Raw genomic sequence first — 20,706 nt, forward strand, 5'->3', positions numbered from 1 at the left:
GTAATTACAATTTGAGACTCGTCATTTCTATCTGCCGTTGGCGGTGGAGAAGTGTGAAAGATGCTGCACCTTTTCTTTCCTCTAAACCAATTTGAAACGCCGCTGATTTCTGCTACACTGCATCTGCTTCTGTATGCTGTGTGGTGCAGCATACGAAGAAGCAACAAATTAAAGGCTCAGCATAGAACCCTGGATCGGACGCCCGGCGAGGTCAACTTCGTAAGTGTGTGAATCGCCAGGTGAAGTCACCGGTCCTGACCAGACGTGACGCCATATCTAATCACAATGACGTCATTACTGCGGACACATGCAGCTGCGTATGATACACGACTGCATGTGCACAATATATGAAATAACCTCGGGCTTAGACAGCATCGCTGCTAAAACAAAATCATAAAGCTGCGCCTCGCAACAAGCATGAAAATCAAATAGTACAGAACATATGCACTACAATCACAATCATAAGGCCGGTGGCAGTCAAAAAAGAATAAGTAAAGATTTGAACGGTTCGAGGTAATATGTAGTATTCAAATAAATTGGCACACTCCTGTTGATGGAACCCCACTATCTGACAGTTTGTATCGCTATCTTCCTAGGTCATGTGATTGGTCACTACCACCGGCCTTTCCACCAATCAGACGACTCAAGGTTGGGGAGACACTTTCGATGATGACGCAAACTCAGAATATGAACGCAGAAGAGGAGACATTGGAAGAGCTTCCACGGGTTCAAGACCATCTTTCTCTGAACCATACGAGGCAATGCACCCCTCACCCTAGAGTAAAGCTGAGATCTCGGCGAGTTGGTATGCATTCATATTGGGGAACAGCGCAACAAAGGTGGGACAAGAATGAGACAAGCGCTGACTAAAAGCTGGGTTTATTGAAAGACGGTAAGGTAAATGTATACAGAGAAGTCAAGGAATCAAACATGAAAAGGCAGGAAAAAAAAGGTGAGTCAGCGCAGTGTTTTCTCCTCCTCTCTTGCCCCGTCTTTCACGCTGTAATTAAAGAAGGTACTATAAAAAAAAAGGCAGCCAAAAAACCAAATCTATATCACAAGGAAGGCGATGAGATGCTATTTTATTGTCATTTAATATCACGGAAGGATTGCTAATGCATTGGTCACCAAGACTTTGGATAATGTGCACTCCCATTAATTTGTGTGTCACCTTTACTTTTTTTATTTTATTTTTCTTATTTATTTATGCATACTGGCGGTCTTTGTTTCAAGACCTTAGAAGGGTGCGTATATACACACAATTTGACGTACAGAAAGACAAAACAAAATCGGTTAATTATTTCAGGTGCTCTTCAAACGATCTTAATCATTTCTGCAAGACTGCATCGTTAGTGTGGTTATTCCAGTGGGAAAGTACTTCAAGGAATTAACTCTTGAGGTTAGAGTTTTTGTTTTTTTGTGTCTGTCTCGTTTTGCAACCTGTCAAGAAAGTGAAAATGCAAGATGTGTCAATATTGTAATGTTATTTCTTTATTATTAACTGAAAGAACTTCAACCTACAAATGCGATGTCATTGACAAGAAGCCACATTGTTGAAGCAATTGCAGACAAATCTCACTGCTTTCCGTTGGATGCATTTCAGTTCGTCAATATTCAATGCGGTGAACAATTCTGATGGCATATTCAAGCATTGTTGTATGCTAGAAAATATACAGTTGGAGTAGCCGATTTTAAAGATGGCCTAAGAAAAAAACAATTTACGGAGGAACCGCATTCCGAGTTTGCGTCCTTATCGAAGTGTCGTCGGTTGTGTAGTGCCAACGCCGGAACCGAGCACTGCCACTATGGAACCAGAAAAGGTGGAAACATCATGTTCTGGCATTTCCACCAATCAAATGACTAGAAGTCAGGGAGATAGTGACACTTTTGATAACTACGCGAACTTGGAATATAGACCAAGCTGTCACAGCGTCAATGTGTTTTGTCAATGATAAGTTATTAGTAATCCAGAGACCGAGGTATTTGTTTCATTCCTTCTGAAAGAGTGATGTTGATAGTGCTGTATGGGAACAAAAGGGGACTTTTCCTCTGGATGATCTGCATGAATACTGTGTTTTCCCAATTAATTCTCATCTGCCACTCTTCCCACCATGCTTTTGAAAGCTCGTTATTTAATATAATTTGGTCCTGGACAGTGTTAATAATGTTGTAGAGCATGCAGTTACCCAGACATTATTTAACACGAACAGAAATATTATCAACAATGTCATTTATGAAGAGTAAGAACTGTACAGGCCTAGTACATACCCCTGGGAAACATCAGAATCAACAGGTACGATATCAGAACATGTTATATTTAGTGAAGCAAATTGATGTTGGTTTCTTAGTCGAAATCCAAGCAAGTAGGTTTTTTTTTTATTAACGGCTCTAATCTGTGCACTTACTTATTGCGTGCAACTTTATCAAAGACCTTCAAAATATCCATAAAAATTGTGTCTGTCTGTTTCCCTTCATATATTGTTTTGGAAAGATCATGTATAGTTTGAACTAACTGAATGGTTGTAGAGTAACCCTGCCTGATCCTGTGCTGTGCTTTTGAAATCAAATTGCGTTCCTCAAGGAAAACGGTTAAACGCTGGTGACTTATGCATTCGAGCATATTGCAGAATGTTGAAGTTGGTAAAATTAGGCGGTAATTTTGAACACGTGACTTATCACCTGTTTTGTGTATCGGTTTGATTCAAGCTCGTCCAGTATTGAAGATTCATTCAGAAAATTATTATAAAGGACACAGCATTTTAGAGCACCATTCCACATAGTGCTTGAAAAAGGCATTAGGTATGTGATCAGGTCCAGATTTTTTTTACATATCAAGTTTCAGTAAGAGGTTACAAACACGAGCCTCAGTAATCACCACATCAGCAATTGAAGGTAACGACATGCGAAATTTTGGCATGTGGCCATTATCTTTGGTGAAAACAGTTTTTAAATGATTACTGAATTGCAAATTGCACCATTACCCCACACATCCGCGTCATCAGCTGAAAACAGTGTGCGAGAACTTGCAGTTACAAGTCGCCAGAATTTCTGGGAAGACGTTTCAATAAGCGAAGGAAGTACTGTGTCAGTGTTATAATATACGCCCCATGCACCACCTATAGGGACGCCACTGAATGTCACCTAGCGCTCGTTTTCAAAAGTCTTTCCGGGATACGAATTGCGGCTGCTCATGCGTCACTGCAAGAATTGACAACGTTCGCGGGGGCGATTTTCTTTTTTTCAGCTCCTACCGATTTTTTGTATACTGGCCTGAAGCATAAAGTCAAGATTGGCCTTTGTGTACAGGCATTGAAGAGGATGTAGCCATTTGGAAAAAAACTAATGGGTACACGTGCCAGGTGCCTCCTACAAACAGGCGCTAAATGACCAGCTGCACTTTTGAGCCCTGCTTTTCTGTGGGTATGCTGCATGGACTGATCAATTATACAGACTAATCATTTACAATGCCTTTGCTTGTAATATGTGCTCATGGTGCCTCAATTCAATATATGAGACATTCTGTGCAGTAGTTTTGTTTTAGGCATCTTTATTTCTCTTACCAAGGGATTAATATAACCTGGTGTATTATGCATCAGTCTAGATTTTCTAGCATTTTTCTTTTGCTCTTCCTCTCTCCCTTGTATTTGGTTTATCAGCACTTTCATTTTTAATTTTCCTGCCCCTTATTAGTTTTTCTTTTTTCTCATTCTGGATTTTTGTGAACCTACCATTACAATGCCGTAGGGAACTGCCAAGCTCTATTTTCCACCCCATTTTATTTCCATTTCCATTTGTTGTGGACTATCCACGCTTACTATTTTACTTCAGTCTCTCTTTTTACCCCATGTTTTTGTGTTCTGCACGTCTGTCTCTCTCACGGGACTTTGTCATTTTCTGTATATCATTGAGTTTGAGAGGTTGAGGTTGTTGCTGACCACAGGTGGGATTGGCATTACAGGTTCTACCAGCAATTTTTACATTCGTTGGTTTGCTGCTGTTCTTAACTTCTCCAGTTGTTTCCTGTTTTTGTCTTGTTTGCAGATCTGAATGATTCCTTCTGGAGGCGTTTTTTTTTTTTTTCCTTTTCTTTTCTTTTTTACGTCAGTGTAGACCCCCTTAAGTCAAATGCTTTTTCGTAATCAATGAATGCTATGTATAAGGGTTGGTTATATTCCGAGCATTTTTCCATCACCTGATTGATGGTATGGATATGATCGATAGTAGAGTACCGTTTCCGAAAACCTGCTTGATCCTTTGCTTGATTGAAGTCTAAGGTTGTCCTGATTCTATTGGCGATTACCTTAGTAAATACCTTATACGTAACAGGCAGTAAGCTGATTGGTCTTTAAGTTTTAAAGCTCCTTAGAGTCCCCATTCTCATGAATGAGGACAATGTTTGCATTCTTCCATGGTCAGTTTTTCTAGCACGATCTCCCCCCCGCCCCTTAACAAATCTGTAGTTATCTGATCCTCGAGCTGATTTCCCCCTTTTTATAGTTTCTAATGCTTTCTTGACCTCGTCCTTCATCACTGGTGGAACATCTGACTGTTTTTCCCTACCGCCAATCTCATTACGGTCCTGACTACTTTGGCTGCTGTAGAGATCTATATAGAACTCCTCGGCTACTTTGACTATCTTGTCCATATCCGTGATAACGTTGCCCGCCTTCCTTATCACATATATCTGGTTTTTGCCTATGCCCAATTTCTTTTTTACCGCTTTAAGGCTTCCCCCGTTCTTTACAGCATGCTCAATTTTCTCCATGTTATACTTCCTTATATCGGCCACCTTGCACTTACTGATTAGCTTTGATATCTCTGCCAATTCTATCTGGTCTGTTGGATTGGAAGCTTTCATACTCTGCTGTTTCTTAATCAAATCTTTCGTCTCCTTAGACAGCTTACCGGTATCCTCTCTAATTATCCTACCGCCTACTTCTACAGCGCACTCAGTAATGATATCTCTGAAATTATTGTTCATTGCTTCTAGGGTAATGTCGCTATCCTCGGTTAGAGCTGAATATCTTTTCTGTAGCGAGATCCTGAACTCTTCTGCCCTCCGCCTCACCTATAATTCGTTGATAGGTTTCTTTCTTACTAATCTGTTGCATTCCTTCTTCAGATTTAGGCTAATTCGGGGCCTCACCATCCTGTGGTCACTGCATCGCACTTTCCCGATTACCTCTACATTTTGCATAATGAGGGGGTTGAACAACAGTATAGTGGCTGCACAGCAACCATAGTTCTGCATAAAGAAAGTAACAAAATTCCCATAAATAAAGGTGTTAGGCAAGGAGACACGATCTCCCCAGTACTATTCACAGCTTGCTTAGAGGAAGTATTCAGAGACTTGGAATAGGAGCAGTTAGGGATAAGGGTAGATGGAGAATAACCCAGTAATCTGCGATTTGCTGATGACATTGCCTTGCTAAGTAACTCGGGGGATGAACTGCAAATAATGATTGATGACCTAGACAGGAAAAGTAGAGAGGTAGGATTAAAAATCAATGTTCAACAGCCTAGGGAAGGAACAGCAGTTTACGTTAGGTATCGAAGCACTGGAAGTAGTAGGCGAATATGTCTACTTAGAACAGGTAGTAACCGCAGATCCGGACCATGAAAAGGAAATAACAAGAAGAATAAGATTGGGATGGAGCGCATTTGGCAAGCACTCGCAGATTATGACTAGCAGCTTACCGGTATCGCTCAAGAGGAAAGTATACAACAGTTGCATCTTATTTGTACTCACCTATGGGGCTGAAACGTGGAGGCTAACCAAGAGGGTTCTACTTGAGGACAACTCGGAAAGCTATGGAACGAAAAATGGTAGCGGTAACATTAAGAGATAGGAAGCGTGCAGAGTGGGTGAGAGAAATAACTCAAGTTACTGACATTCTAGTGGAAATTAAGAAGAAGAAATGGGCATGGGCAGGACATGTAGTGCGAAGAGAGGTTAACCGATGGTCGCTTAGGGTAACAATCTGGATTCCGAGGGAAGGAAAGCGTAGCAGGGGGTGGCAGAAAGTTAGATGGGCGGATGAGGTTAAGAAGTTCACAGGGGCCAAGTGGATGCAGCTAGCACAGAACCCGGTTAATTGGAGAAATATGGGAGAGGCCTTCGCCCTGCAGTGGGTATAGTCAGGCTGATGATGATGACGATGATGAGACCCCCTTGCATCTCCGACCTCGTTTTCTTCTCCTTTCTATTATTATTATTATTATTATTATTATTATTATTATTATTATTATTATTATTATTATTATTATTTCACTGGTAAAAAAGTTTTTTTTTAAACTTGAGCTTTTACTCCTTTTTAGTTATTTTTAACTGCCTTCAAGCCTGCTAAAGCTTTTGCTGGTATGGGCTCCCTCTCCTTTATTTATTTGTTCGTGAGAACAACTAAAATGGATCAAATGGGCTTAGCTGCAACAATGGATTGGATTGCGGCGATGACACGTTTTATAGCGCATACAGATGGAAATGAGTGAAACGCGACAAAGCGAGCGCTTACAATCTTCCTTCGTAAAGCTTATCCGCTTAGGTAAAAGGACAAAATATTTAGATTTGGTTTGTAGGGTTTAACATCCAAAAACAACTCAGGCTATGAGACTCAAAATATTTAGAGATGCTGCTCTTATAGGCCATTTGATGCATGTACCATGCGCTTCGAGCAGAGTGTTTGATTAAATTTTGTACCTGACACTCATCATATCCGTTTTTACTTTGCACTCAGGATCTATCAATGACTTAAAAAATTAAGTGCCATAAAAATATGCAGCACAGAACTAGGTAAGCGAACTATAAAGAACTAAGTAACCAACATATTATTTTTCCTGTACCTAAACGCAAATAATAGCAACCTTAGAAAATTCACGATGATGCGCCGATAATACTTGAAGTGCTTTATTATTCAAATATGAGACGGGAATGACAAGCGATTCATTGACGCTAAATGAACAGTAGGCTCTAGGTCATATTGCTTGGCGAGCTGGGTCAAGTAAATACAACCTCCAGCACATTTTTTTATAGCTTTTGAACCTAAGAAAAGCTATCGCTGGAGATGCCCCGTAGTTTGTTTCACAGTGCATTGGCAGCTAATGCTGTTTATGCAGCGATGCAAGCACCGCGGGAAAACGAATTCATGACGCGAGGACTGCATAGAAACCCACGGCTAGCAGCCGGCTCCGCTCCCGGATTTACTTTCAACTCTGTCACCAGTGGCGTGGCTGTCGCTTTGCACAAGACCTATAGAGTGATCAATTTTAGTTTTTAGTAGCTGGGTTAGATTTTCTATTAAAGCTTTAAAATTGTGACAACTGGAAAGTTTTGACCTTTTTTTCATCCTTTTAAGTTGCCACTGTAACCGTAACAAGAAGTACTTTGCTTTGGGCTAGTTGGTTCATGGTTGACCAATACCGCCGGTGATCTGAGTGCTCCACGTGGATGACTTTGTGATAGGCCTTTGTGATACGGTTTGGGTGCTTCATAAATATGAAAGGGTTTGAGCGAATAAACATCAGTTGAAAGTTGGCGCCTGTCCTGTTATTTTGGTGTTCCTTCCTTGTCCTCGTCGCTTTCGCGCCGTCTTCATAATCCACTGTAACCGTAACGTGTCACAAGTAATCCAAGCATTACACGACGAAAAAGAACTTTAGTATTCTTACACACAGGTGCGCATTCACACTTCTTGCAACGGAACATTTATGTATTTATTTATTTATAGATACTGCGATCCAGTACAGATCATAGCAGGGTGGGGAAAAAAATGAAATACAAGCATATAAACACAACTTCAAATTCATAAAATTCATAACATTTGCAGGCACTTGTCAAATAATACTACACTATTCTGAATAACAGTCTCTCTGTTAAGTTCGTTCCACTCAGTAATTGTCCTAGGAAAAAAAGAATATTTAAAGCAGTTATTTCGCGCATTCAAGGGAGTTATTGTCAGATCGTGCCTTTGACTCGTGTTATAACCTGAGGAGTAAACAAAATAATTAGAAGTATAATTATTATAGTGGCCTTTTATGAGCTGAAATAAAAACTTTAATCGACAGACACGATTGTGCTCACTAACTGGGGGTAATCCGCTGCATTTCACGAGCTCACCGACATATGCACTGCTGTACGAGTTAAACAAAAACCTAACTACCTTGTGCTGTATTCGCTCAAGTTTACGAATGTTGGTTAATGTGAAAGAGTCCCAGATAATTACGGCATATTCTAAGAGCAGCCGGATGAGGGAATTGTATGCTAATAGACGAACACTGGAGGGGGCAGAATTCAATGAACGCCTAAAAAAAAAAGAGTTTGTGCATTGAATTTGCTACAACAGTATCAATGTGTTTTGTCCAGGAAAGGTTGTTAGTAATCCGTAGGCCCAAATATTTATACTCTATTACCTCCATCAATGACATGTTGCTAGTACCGTACACAAAGTGAAGAGGCCTTTTCTTACATGTAATTTTCATAAAAACTGTTTTTTTCAAAATTAACACACATCTGCCATTCAATCACTTTCATTGAGCACGAAAGCCCACCATTGTATTTCATTTCCTTTCATGCTTAAATTTGCGCTCGGTACAACAAGTAGTCCTCACGTATGAAGTTGGAAGTAGAAATAAAGAAGACGGAAGAGTTAAGCATTAACAACAGCAATAATCAGTTCGTTCTCATAATGCTTAACGCTCTGCAAACCCTTCAAAAACAACGTGCAGCATCAGTCTCATTTACGCAAGTGCACTGCGGCTAAAGAGGATTTTTCTACCTTTCAAGAGGCCGTGCTACACGTGCATACCAAGGGGTAGACGGCGGCGTCCTCTTATCGACCGCGCTGCTGATATTTCATGTTGCCAGGTGTCAGATGATCCCCGTGCTAGCCACTGAAGTGCGCAATCCGAGGCGCGCCAAATGGTATTGTGGGTGCGTTTTCGTGCTAAGGTTATGTATGCTATGTATGCGGTCATCTGCGAGAACCTCAAGTCCCACAATAAGGCCATTTTGCGGTATCGTCTGGTGAGAGGCGACCACTGCTGCGGATAGCGACAAGGTGGAAGCCTGCCGCAGTGCGGCACAGCTTCCGCGCGTGCTTTGTCCGACAACAGGCGATGCCGGCAGAACATGGGCGGGCTCTGCTCACCGAATCCGCAGCTCGAGGAAAAGCAGCACGAGCACGCTCGCGACGAAAAAACGCAGATCGGGTCTGTTGTCTGTTTACCGACGACGCCGACCTTGGAGGTCACGTGATGAGCTCAGCTGTTACTCGATTTAAGTGTTCTTTGACTCAGGGCAGGCGTTATTCAACGCCACAGAAAAACAAATAGTTAAAGAAAAGAGAACAAATAACATCACAACACATCTTTCGTGGCACTTTTGGTCTAGAGTTACTATTTGGTCCCATTTGCGGAAAAGCGAGCGCCACCTTTCGTCCAAAATGGGAAGCTTCGCCGGCACTTTTGGTTGGAAAGAGCTTCTCGAACTGGCATGCGCAAGGCAGCGTTCGGCGTTTCGCGTGCGCTTAAATCGTTGTTTTAGCGTTGCTCTTTTGCTGAAAACGTGCATATGCTGAATAAAGAGGATGACATAGAAGGAGAACGATGTAGAGCGCCGACGTTCTGGGTTTTAGCCAGAATAATGACCAGTGCAGTTTGCATCCTAAACTGTTCGCTAGGCGCATTGTGGCCGATGCTTAAAGGAGGAAGGCCATGTCAGGAACTTGAATCTTCATACCACTAATCAGTTTTGATGAGAGTGAGCACAATCCATGAAGACCGCAGTGTTTATGCGACAATGCCATGGTTCGCTGTTGATTCGGGTCACATCGTTTGAACTCACTGCGATTGCGTTGTGGGGTGAGATATTTTGCTTAGAAAGATGTGTATCTCTCTTGTGCAGAATGCTGATACACAAAATTAACGTGTATTGCATGGGCACTAATGGGCCGACGAGTGTTACAGTGACTTGGGATGCACTGTTTTGTAACACGCGCAAAAGTTTGTCTAGGTTTTCTGACGTAGGGCAAGAGTTCCTGCTGACTTCGTCCCTGCAGCTTCTGATGTAGGCCAGGCTTTACTGATTTGTAAACGACTCATATTTTCTCAACTACGCTCGCGCTCATACGCGAGAGCTTCGCTTACTGACGGACCGCTTCCTGCGTAGGCTGCACTCTGCCGTGCTCCCGCTGTTCAGATATAGCGCACCTTGCTATTGTATTTTTGGATTTACGGTGGATGTTTATACAAGTATATAAAATTCATTTCCCACCGAATCTGTCGATGCAAGAACTCTTATAAAACCAATATGTGTTCATTTGGCAGCAAGCACCAAATACAGCAAGAACGCCCAGCTACTACTGAACGGGTCGGTTGTGCCCAACCGACCCCACGGCTTCGTCTTTCGCGCCTTGTATGTCGTCGTGGTCCTCGTTATATATACGTACCAGTGTCGCTGTTGCATGGCACATGCTTAGCTTAGATAGAAGGCATTCCAGTCAAATGACTATTTAGACTGCATGCAATAGTGAACAATGCTGCGTATCTTTACTCCTTATTCAAGGCTCAGCGAAACCTGTCAGCATGTAGAAGGGCTGCTGTTGAGTGTTTCTGTGAGGGCACTAGGATGCTTCTTCTTGCACGGGCGTACTCTGCAAGTCGATAGTTCTTGGTAAGGTATAGAACTCACTCCAGCAAAGCTCTACACTACCTTTTCTCAAGGCAGAGATGGCCCCTTTTCCGTAAATGGTGTGGCTGTAGCAGGAAACAAAACTCATAACAATAGATTATGGCACCGACATAAAAAAAAAAAAAAAAAAAAAAAACGGGGGAGAACAAAAGCGGCTCCGCAAGGAAGCAGCGGAAGAGGACACCGAGCACACTGCTTCGTTAGCAGACGACGCGCGCTCAGGGACCAGTCATGAAATATCGAGACAGCCTTTTTTCACGTGTCCGACTTTTTTTTAAATGCGTGATAAGTTTTCCCGAGCCGCGGGCACACACATACGGCGAAAGCGAGACAAGCAACTCAAATCATCCACCGCTATACAGCGCGAGAATGCACAGCTAGGCAGCGCTGGCGCGTCATGTTTTCCAACCAAAACCAAATCGCCCACAGAGGGCGCTAGTTGCGCCTTTGTCGCGCATGCGCAGGAGCTTTTCCGCAAATGGTCCATTAAGTCGACCAGACCTTCTTTATTGGAATGCTCCGTCGCTTCTGCGCATGCGCCAGCTGAAAGGAGCGAGGAGGACTAACTTGCCGGACGTGACGTAAAACTTGTTTTATGTTTTATTTGTAAAACGTCTGCCGCTTCTCGTAGAAGCGTTTAGGGGTAGATCGGCTGGAAACGCTGATTGGTGGACACGCCGCGGCCTGGCGTGACGTTTTTTGCGTCGGGCTGAATGCTTAACCGGACGTGACGTAGTCAAAAACTGGGTTTGCTTGTTTTTTTTCGTCCCTAGACGCTCTAGGAATCGCTAGGAGCCCCCGCTCTGGCAACGCGCGCGATTCCGGCATTCGGTTCGTGGATCTCGCTGCTGCATGACACCGGCGCGTTCGGTCACCGAGGTGCTCGACGATGGCGGGCCTGCGCGTTTACGTCAATGCGCTTTCGGCACGCCGATCCGTGCTGTACGTTGGGCGGAATGACGTTGATAATGGCGACGACCTGCGGGAGATCGCAAGCACCGTCAAGGTAAGTATAAATTGCGCAGAATTGTCTCTCATTTTGCTTATTTATAAGTACTGTGTCGCTTGTCTCTCCCCACGTGCTTCCAGGACCTCGTGCAGCAGCAGCTCGTGGCATGGACGCTCCTCGTGTTCAAAAAAAAAAAAAAAAAAAATCGGCCACGGCTATGGAGACCTCCACGAAAACATCCGCCGTCGGCAACTAAGCGTTGCCTGACTGCTATGCTGAGGCGCACGTCTGCCGTGCGCATTCTCAACCCTGATTGAGGTACAAAAACGCAGATTTCTTTGTCGAAGGTTTTGTAATATGTTGCGCATTCATCAAATCGCTATGTTCATAATGCAACTTTTTCTACTCTTTTACAGCACTGTTTCCTGTATGCTGCGAAGAGACCGAGGATTTTCTTTGTACGCAGCAGCCCATGTCAGGGATCGCGGCATCGATCAGCTCTCCAAGATCATCGCCGCAACCCTCGTAAATGTCTACAGTAGAAGCATCGCGACAGCATCCAGGGCACTGGGCAGCATATAACCATGGCACTGTGTACGACGTAGTGCACCGCTGTTGACGGTGCACGGCAAAGGGCCACGGACGAGTGCAGGGCGTTGTGTTCGCCACGCCGTCACGTCGCTGCGCATCCAAACGGCCCTTTTCAGGGCCGCCCCAATGTTTCCTGGCAGACCGCACACCTGCACCTCCCGTACTCCTCTTCCCTCTCTACGTTGCACGTGGCTTCGTATCAATCGTCGCGGCCACCAAAATAACTTGCGCGCTAGGCCTCTTTACCAGGCTATACGTAAATACACGCATGCTTAATCGTGTCAAATTTGATTTAAAGTGCTACAGTGCTTATTACCTGCTTCCCTCACGCATTCTTCCGAGTCTTCGTGCAGCAGCTGCAGAACACGTGGCAAGCGTCACTCTACTGCCGCGACGAACGCTAACTAAGCCCACACAACAGTCTTAACAGCTAGAGTATTCTGCGGCTTTGTTCAGCGATGTTAATGGAAGTATCGACATTTTATATAACAACTGCATAATCGTCTTGAATATTGCTTCATAAAGTACTGTACTGCTTAATTCTCACTTACCTCGTGCATTCCACAGCTGCTGCAGCTAGCACTTGGCCAGCGTCGTTCTCTCCAGTGCTGCAGAGACGACAAACTAGGCCTCGCGATAGGCTACAATATACACCGCGGCTTTGTGCCGCTGTGTATTTTTTTTTTTTATAAATGCATCACATTTCGAAGGTTATAGTCGCCATCCAAGGATCACTTAACTCGAGAGCACGGGAAAAGGCAGAAGTGTACGCACCTGGATTCGATGCCATGTACAACGCCGTTTTTTTTTTTTTTTTTTTTTTCACGAAAGCATCCTACGCGCTAGGCGTCCTAGACAAGGTTCAAGTGCAGTGTGCCTTTGTATAGAAACCATGTATGGGGTGAGCAGTTGCCATGTTTTCAGTTCACTTTTGTTGGCTGTTTCTTAATTAAAAATGGTCTCTGTGTCTGTCACTGTGTCTAAAGAGCTGCTCTAGCCGAACCACGTACGTAGCGATGGATTGCACCGCGGCAGTATGGTTTTGTTCCAAGTTTAACAAAACAGTTGAGGCCAAATCAAAATCGGAAATGACCATTTCCAACTAGATATTGGCCCCCAATCAACAATTTGGAATCCAATTCAATGGCAACAGTTCAGCTCTGTGCGAACATTTCGTACAATTAAGGGAGTCGAAATTATGGAAATGGCATGCATTTGTGAACATCAAACATGCTTCACATCCAATTAACATGTCATGCAATGCTAATATAAAAGCTCAATATTCTATCGGGGAACTCTATGAAATCTGCTAGAGCATGGAGCACACGTTCGTAGAGATATTTTTTTTAATTATTAGCACTCGCAAAGGTATTGAAAATAATTGAATTCAAGGAATCAGATGAACAGTAACAAATCATCCTTTATATATTTTGTTTAGTACCTCAATGAAGAGTATTAGGCACACTTTTGCTGAATTTGTACATAAATGACATAATTCATATTGACAACAGTGCTCAGCTCATCATGTATGCTGATAATAGTGTGTTTATTACTGGCTTTGATCTCAATGAGACTGTTTTACATTGAAATTATTTACTTGAAAAATCGTTTGCCTGGTCCAATTTCATGAAGAAATAAACACGGAAAAACTATTTTATTTTGAGTATGAAATAAGAAAATGATGTAAGAGATGGCTACCGATCTATAATAAAAATATTGACCTTGTAGAAACTCGCATAAGTCTTGTGTGATTTTTTTTCATTTGAGATAGGAAATTCATATAAACAACACTGCAAAAAAAAAAAAAAAAAAAAAAAAAGATTTCTTCAATGAGTGAGCTTTACCTTGATGTGGTACTGTCCTTGCCTTTAATTATGCAAGTCCCCACAGATAAGGTATTGCAGTTTTATGTGGGCAAGCACCACAAGAGCATATATCAATAAAATGATAATTCTCAGTAAATTAAATGTGTGTTTCTTACATAACAGATATTGACTGCCGGTTTACGACATGACACCTCCGTGCAGAATACAGTATAATTACCTTTAACTATGAATGCCACTTGTTGCATGTTTCCTATTTTTCTTGGCGGGACAATAAAAGCTTTCTTTGCTCGATGGCACTGCTGCAATTTAGAGCCACTCCATTTTTAACTCTAAACTCCAACCTCTGGTTTCTCCCGCACTTTCACACTTGGTGCAACCTGCAATCAATAAAACACAATCTAATGGTCTCACTGAATGAACTTAAACAGGTATTGCTGAAATTGTGAAAACAGCTATGAATACACTTTTTAGGGTTGTAAAATCAGAAATGTTGCAAAGTTAAAGAGCACTGCAGAATCTGCATTGGAGCAATGCAAAAGAACGGATGCTACTGCAACATTACATCACCCTCCGTCGATTGACATCACTCATTAACCTCCACCACTTCTCAATTACTCACAACTGCTGCGGACATGATTTTGCAGACACGTTCTGCGGACGTGGTCTGCGGACAGAAATCTGTGAAATCTGTGCGTTTGCCAGCGCTGTGTTAATGTATTTTATGTTATCACTTATACTACTTGAGAATTCATTTAGTGTTCTATCAGTGTGTTGTGTTACCTTGCTAACAAGTTTCCTTATATCTTCTTTGCATGTGTTATTGTATGTAGTTGTATCCCCCCTACAATAATGCCTCGTGGGCGCTGTAGGTACTTACAATAAATAAACATAGCGAAGTAATACTTTCGCATTAATAGATCTTCTAGACATAGGGTCTCTAATTCTTGCACTTTTTTTTAAATAATGTGTAAATTTTTTTATCCTACTCTGCAGCTACTCCTTTGTAAATGGGTCCAGGACCTAAGTGCATGAGTTGCTCTCTGAAACATTTAATTTAGCTCTCGAGACTATCTAATATGCTCGAATTGAAATCATTGACTCCAGATTGGACATTGAAATTAGTTGCAAAATTTTTAACTGCAAAGCCTATTGAAATCTAATATGTTTGGGTGTATTTTTACTAGGGAGCAAAATGCACCAGCTTCCTTTAACATCTTAGCCAGCGCACACACAATGCATCATTGAAATGTAGTTTGAATTCCAGTTTCACCATGCATAACAATTGTCCATTCAGTTTGGATGTTCATTAGGAATATCAATTCTAATCCGTAAGATGACCATAACTTAGCAGCCCATAATAAAAATAAATTGCTTCTTTATAGAGAGTTAAAACTATGCAGTTGGGACTAAGTACTTATTCCAGCTGGGAGGTCATCTGGAAACTGGAAGACATTTGATTATGGAAATTCAATTAGGACTAAAAATTCTAATTGGAAAGAATGAAAAGATGCCTAAATGGAATGAGGGCTTCTAGAGAAAGTGTAAATTCTGGAAACTCAATTGGATAATACAAGACTCTTTAGCAGGATCTAGAACACATCTTTTACAAATGAACACTTGAAACTTAGAGCACTGGCTGATGCTCACCGCCGCAGCTCTCAGAATAACTGACAGCATGGGCAAAACTACAGTAGGTGTTAGTGCAGTATACACCAGTGTTGTCACTGCGAAGTGAAGAGCCACAAAGCAGAGGACTGCCATCCTTACTACTGCCAATATAAAAGTCCTTCTCAGAGCCACCCCATTGTTTCCTGGCAGATCATGGGCCTTCAACTTCATTGTCATGTTTCCTCGTTTTTAGTCTTTTGTAGGATGTATTGGGCCTTCAGTGGTCTGTCATGCAACACTGCATGACTAATCCACTGAGTGCAAAGCCGTTAACCAACAGAGATATCTTTTCACTTCATGTGCGGCACACAAACATCATGCATAAAACAGGCCACATGTCACTATTCCATCTTTCTTTACACTTTCTTTCTTTAGCACACTCTAAAACCATATTCCTGTAAAAAGCTAGAGCTTCTTTTACGCAAAGTGACATGGCAAGTATTGTAGCTTGAAACATTTTCAAAACGGAAAAATAAATGCATGAGGTGGCTCACAACCATTGTTTTTTTGTAAAATTGTGTTGCTTCATAGGCAGTAACTTGGACAACACTGACAACATTTCTACATTACTTTGAAACAACCCAGGCAAAAATCCTAACTGATGTAAATGGTTTAAGGAACAAACTTCCAGTTCATACCAGTTGGATAACAATGGATCCCTAACTGGAATTCAACTGGGATCAACATTCATGCGTATAAGGTACCCGTTGCATGCGAGCCTTGCTACCTGTTGATGGTTTACAACTCCGAAAGAACACAAAAACGAGGGCACAAGTGCAGATAAGGCGCATGTTTGCAGTCTCCATGACCGGTTGTATTCGTTCCTCTGTATCCCATGAAAGCACTCCATTTCTAACCCCCAATGGCGTAGGTCTGCGACATCCGGTGCAATAATGCGGGGCAACTGCCCCCCCCCCCCCCCCCTTCTTCATGAACACACCTGAGCGCAATACCATCAACTACTTTGTCGTCAAGGCTTTCTTCGATTGGGGAAGTTCGTTTTTTGTATCGCACAACATTGTGCAAGCCGAGGCATTTTTTTTCCTTCATTTCTTAAGACTTCAACGTAACAAGCATACCCCACAACTGATAATAGCTATATTACGAGGGGCATATGTCATATTTTTTCTTTTCTTAAGAAAGGTGCATTTGTGAAGAATTAAGTAGAGGTTTTTGACAGATGAATTTCTAGATTGGGACCACTCAAATAAAAGGGCATATAAAAACCACAAGAATTGCAAACTCCGAGCATGTAGAAATACTTGGTAACACGTACAGTAACTAAAAAGTGGCAAACTGGCAGATGCGACCAGGATAATAACACGGTGCCATTGTGAACTATTTCGTTTACATCAGGCATAGCGCAGTGCCAGCAAAAGCCTTGAGAACTGGCCAATGTGCTGTATTGTAGTTCATATTTTTTATGCTTCCACAAACTCTCTATAAGGACTGTTGAAAGCTTTGAACATGCACAAGACAACTGCAATTACATCGGCCACAGTGACAAAGAATAAAGTAAATACCAACCAGCTAGAATGTTAGACTGAGCGTTCACATGCAAATATGGGCGTAGAAATGTCATTTGAGAAGTAAGCATGCTAATAGTGAAAGGACAACTCGAACACACAGAAGAGAACTGAAGTTACAAAAACAAACAAGCAGTCATAATTGAGGCCTTCAACAACTGCGCTGTAAAAGACAAATTTTGCAGAGGGACAAGTGCATAATTAATCCTGCCGCACAAATGAAATAAGCATACCCCTCGATCAATTATAGAAATCGCTTGTGTACAAAAAGTGGGAAACACTGAAGTCATCTTGCTTTGAGCAACTAATTTCAGATATTATAAATCTTGTTTTGAAAGCTGGTATTGATCTAAAGAGCATAAAGCAAAAAAAAAAAACCGACATGCCAACATTTTCATTTTCCGGTCTTTAAGGCTTCAAAGCTGCTACTCGATTTGTCAAAATCAATGTTTTTTGCCAGCTCGCCTACGAGAGATGATAATGCCAGATCTGAAAGCGTCCACTGACCCATCATAGGTCCTCTTCCTCACAGGACACAGCCTCCTCCTCTCACAGGATACAACAGACACTCATATATTAGGAATAGTTGCAGGCTGGGAGAGGCTCTAGAAAATCTCAATCTGGGGAACTCCAATGCTGCCCAACCGTTGGCCTCTTCGAGTCCAATGCTTGCCACTTTAATTTGAGGTGTCTCCTCAGCCAAGGCATTTTGATGAAATGTGTTCTATCAGACAGCTTGTTGTAGAAGGATGTAAGCTTCGGAATACATACTTTAAGGCTTGAGAGGTCCCTCAGTAGAATAAAGAAATCTCTTCACTTCAGGACCAGATATGTTCTGCGGCTTCTAAAATCGCTTTTGATTTAATGCAGAGCTCGGCATAAAATCTACCAGTGCAGTCAAGCATCGCCCCTTTTATTTTCTTCCTGCAATGAAAACCCTGAACCTCAGACACATTCTCCTACCATACTCTTTTTGAACTTCTGGTGCCTGTCTACTGATATTCTGAGCTCATTTGATTTTATGAATTTCTGTTCAATAGCCTTGGACACTGTGGCCACACATCATCTTTGAGAAAGAGCTTTAAATCATCCATCTTTGCCACCACTTTGTCAAGGTATAGGTGCTTTGTCTGCAAATGAAATTGTGCAGCATTTACTACTTCAGGTACTGCATGCTATAGGTGCAAGCAACATAAAAAAGCAATGGCACAGACTACCGTAGCCTCCTTGCAAATAAAAAAGGTACCAATGAGCAGTGATGCCTTGCTAACAGAATACATTTAGTCTCAAAGTGGTCTTCAGCAGCGGAGTGATAGTGGGGGTCGTCAGGTTTGATTTCATGATGGGCTGACGTGTATCTCTCATTTTAACAATAACCTTCTCTTACAGCAACAAAAGAGAGAAAGCATTCTCTTGAGGAAAAGAACTTAAGGCCCACAGTATTGCAGCATGTGAATTGCCTTGCATATATTTCTCTAACTGCACTCTTTGCATTACCACCCTCTCCCCCCCCCCCCCCCCCCCCCATTCCCAGCCACACTTTCCTGAGCACTGCACCAGTGCAGTCCTCACACCCCTATAGGGCCCGCAAGGTTTCTAACCCCTCCTTTATGCTAAAAAAATGCCTTTTTATATCCTGAAAAGCAATCCCACAATGTCTGGACAGCCCGAAATTCAGCAAATACTCGTTTTACTCATCTTTGCACCTTAGTAATGTATAAGAAAGGGTTTTTTTTTTTTTTTTTTTTTGCTGTTGACATATTAGAGGCATAAAAGGTGGCATATGCCCAGAAAATTTTGTTAAAAATTGGCTATAGTGCATGCTACCTTTCTCTTTCATAAGTTTTTTGCAAACTGAAGTGGTGGACCACATTAACTTATTCTTCATTGCATTATGTCATCATTGTGCAATTAAAAAAGTGTCCACTTAGATATATTCACAAGTGCTGTTTGATAAATAATTGTCTTTAAACTCTGAGGTTGTGTGAAAGAGATACTAAATGGAAGGAAAAATAGTGTAGCACATATATAACTTTAAATGTGTTTATAAGTGTAAGGTATAGCCAAATAAGAATGTAAAGAATTTCTGGACTGCAAGCAATCAATGTAACGAATGACAAACATTTACTCAAGGCAATGAAAGTTATTAAAGCATTTCAATGTTTTTATGAACAAAAATAAATGCAGCGTTTGAATATATAACAAACAAATTTGTGATGGCAGTCAGCAGTCTGTTTCAGGCTACAGGTCCAGTTAAAAATCACAATTGACACATATGACGGATGCAAAACTTGTTGCTGTGAAAGAAATGCAGAAGACGTAAGATGCTGCTTATTACATATTAGACATGCGAAGGCATGACAAGCTTAAATGGTCCATGCGTTGCATTAGAACAAGCACTAAGTCATTAAAAGATGCATGCATCACATGGATCTCAATTTGACAGCAAACATATGCTGACACTTAGAAAACATACAATGCCATTACTCTTCATGTGATATATACGCTGCAATATTTTCATGTTTTCTAAAGGCTACGCACAGTTCTGTACTACTTAAAAAAACACATCTTATAATGCTCCTATAGTTACCCATATATAACATGACCTCCTTAGTAACAATGTAGTACAACATTTCTTCTTGTTGGCCTGAAATCCTGAGGCTGAATGATCTGAAATCCGGTTGTAATAATTGCGACTTTATGATATGCTCCATCAACTTTATTTGAGGTATGAAGGCATTATGCTCCAAGTGCAAGATGGGGATTTGCTTTATTAAACTTAATCTAAAACAAGCCCTGATCAATGTGAAATGACTTACATAGTTTTATAATAATCATAGCCCAAATGAGAATAGGGTATTCATTAGGCGCCTAATTGTTTTTAACAACAGGGTAACCAAAACAGTGAGAGGTCATCCTTTAATACTACAGCTTATTTAGTTTTTTTTTTTTTTTTTTTTCCTAATCAACATATCACTCCCAGCACCACAATTCTGACCTAAAAAAATTGTAGAGTCAAATGACCTAGTACGCATCTCTATTCCCTTTGTCCTCAAAGCTTTTTCTTTTTTTTGCCCCCTACAGTCATCGACTAGCTAGTTATTGCAGCTAGGATGTGCTTATAATAGCGCCGGCGCCGCGGTGTTGCCGGCCCGCATCATTTGCATTCGCCGGCGCATTAGTTTGGAGTGAGGAAATTAGGCCCTTTTTAGCCAATAAGAGCGGTCACCGAGCGCATTTCTGGTTAAAACAATTCATAATGAACTATTTCGCTTAGAAAAAGACCGAATTATATCGGGACGCGTGGCAACGGGACGGACGACCGTTGCCGACAGCCTGCGCGCCTGAAAGACATCGCACCGAGAAAGCTATTTTGCAAGGAAACGTGCTGCAAATATACGAAATGTGCAGAAGAGCGGAATCACCGCAAACATGGTGTGCAGTTGTCACTGGAAAATTCGC

The 20,706-nt window shown here is 41.8% G+C and overlaps 1 protein-coding gene and 1 long non-coding RNA gene across 6 annotated transcripts in view; one reads left to right on the forward strand and one right to left on the reverse strand.

Annotated features, from left to right (window-relative positions):
* Nucleotides 1–20,706, reverse strand: part of PRAS40 (Proline-rich Akt substrate 40 kDa) — a 275,365-nt gene that overhangs the window by 202,242 nt on the left and 52,417 nt on the right. Inside the window, exons 1-2 of one of the 5 annotated variants that reach the window (XM_084586177.1) lie at nt 9,144–9,394; nt 5,750–5,809 (exon numbers count right to left, since the gene is read on the reverse strand). The exons of 1 other annotated variant lie outside the window; for it this stretch is intronic. The gene's annotated coding sequence lies outside the window, so the exon portion shown is untranslated. Of the gene's footprint in view, nt 1–5,749; nt 5,810–8,771; nt 9,071–9,143; nt 9,395–12,775; nt 12,906–20,706 lie in introns of those variants that run through there. 3 more of the 5 variants (XM_084586179.1, XM_084586175.1, XM_084586180.1) reach the window with 3 other exon arrangements.
* On the forward strand, nt 11,448–12,193 carry LOC146171967 (uncharacterized). Its single transcript, XR_014702702.1, has 3 exons — nt 11,448–11,690; nt 11,774–11,951; nt 12,050–12,193. It is a non-coding gene; the product is annotated as an uncharacterized LOC146171967 (long non-coding RNA).

This window comes from Amblyomma maculatum, unplaced genomic scaffold, assembly GCF_055883805.1.
Source record: "Amblyomma maculatum isolate TAMU_Amacu unplaced genomic scaffold, ASM5588380v1 scaffold_15, whole genome shotgun sequence".
Taxonomy (NCBI): Eukaryota; Metazoa; Arthropoda; class Arachnida; order Ixodida; family Ixodidae; genus Amblyomma; species Amblyomma maculatum.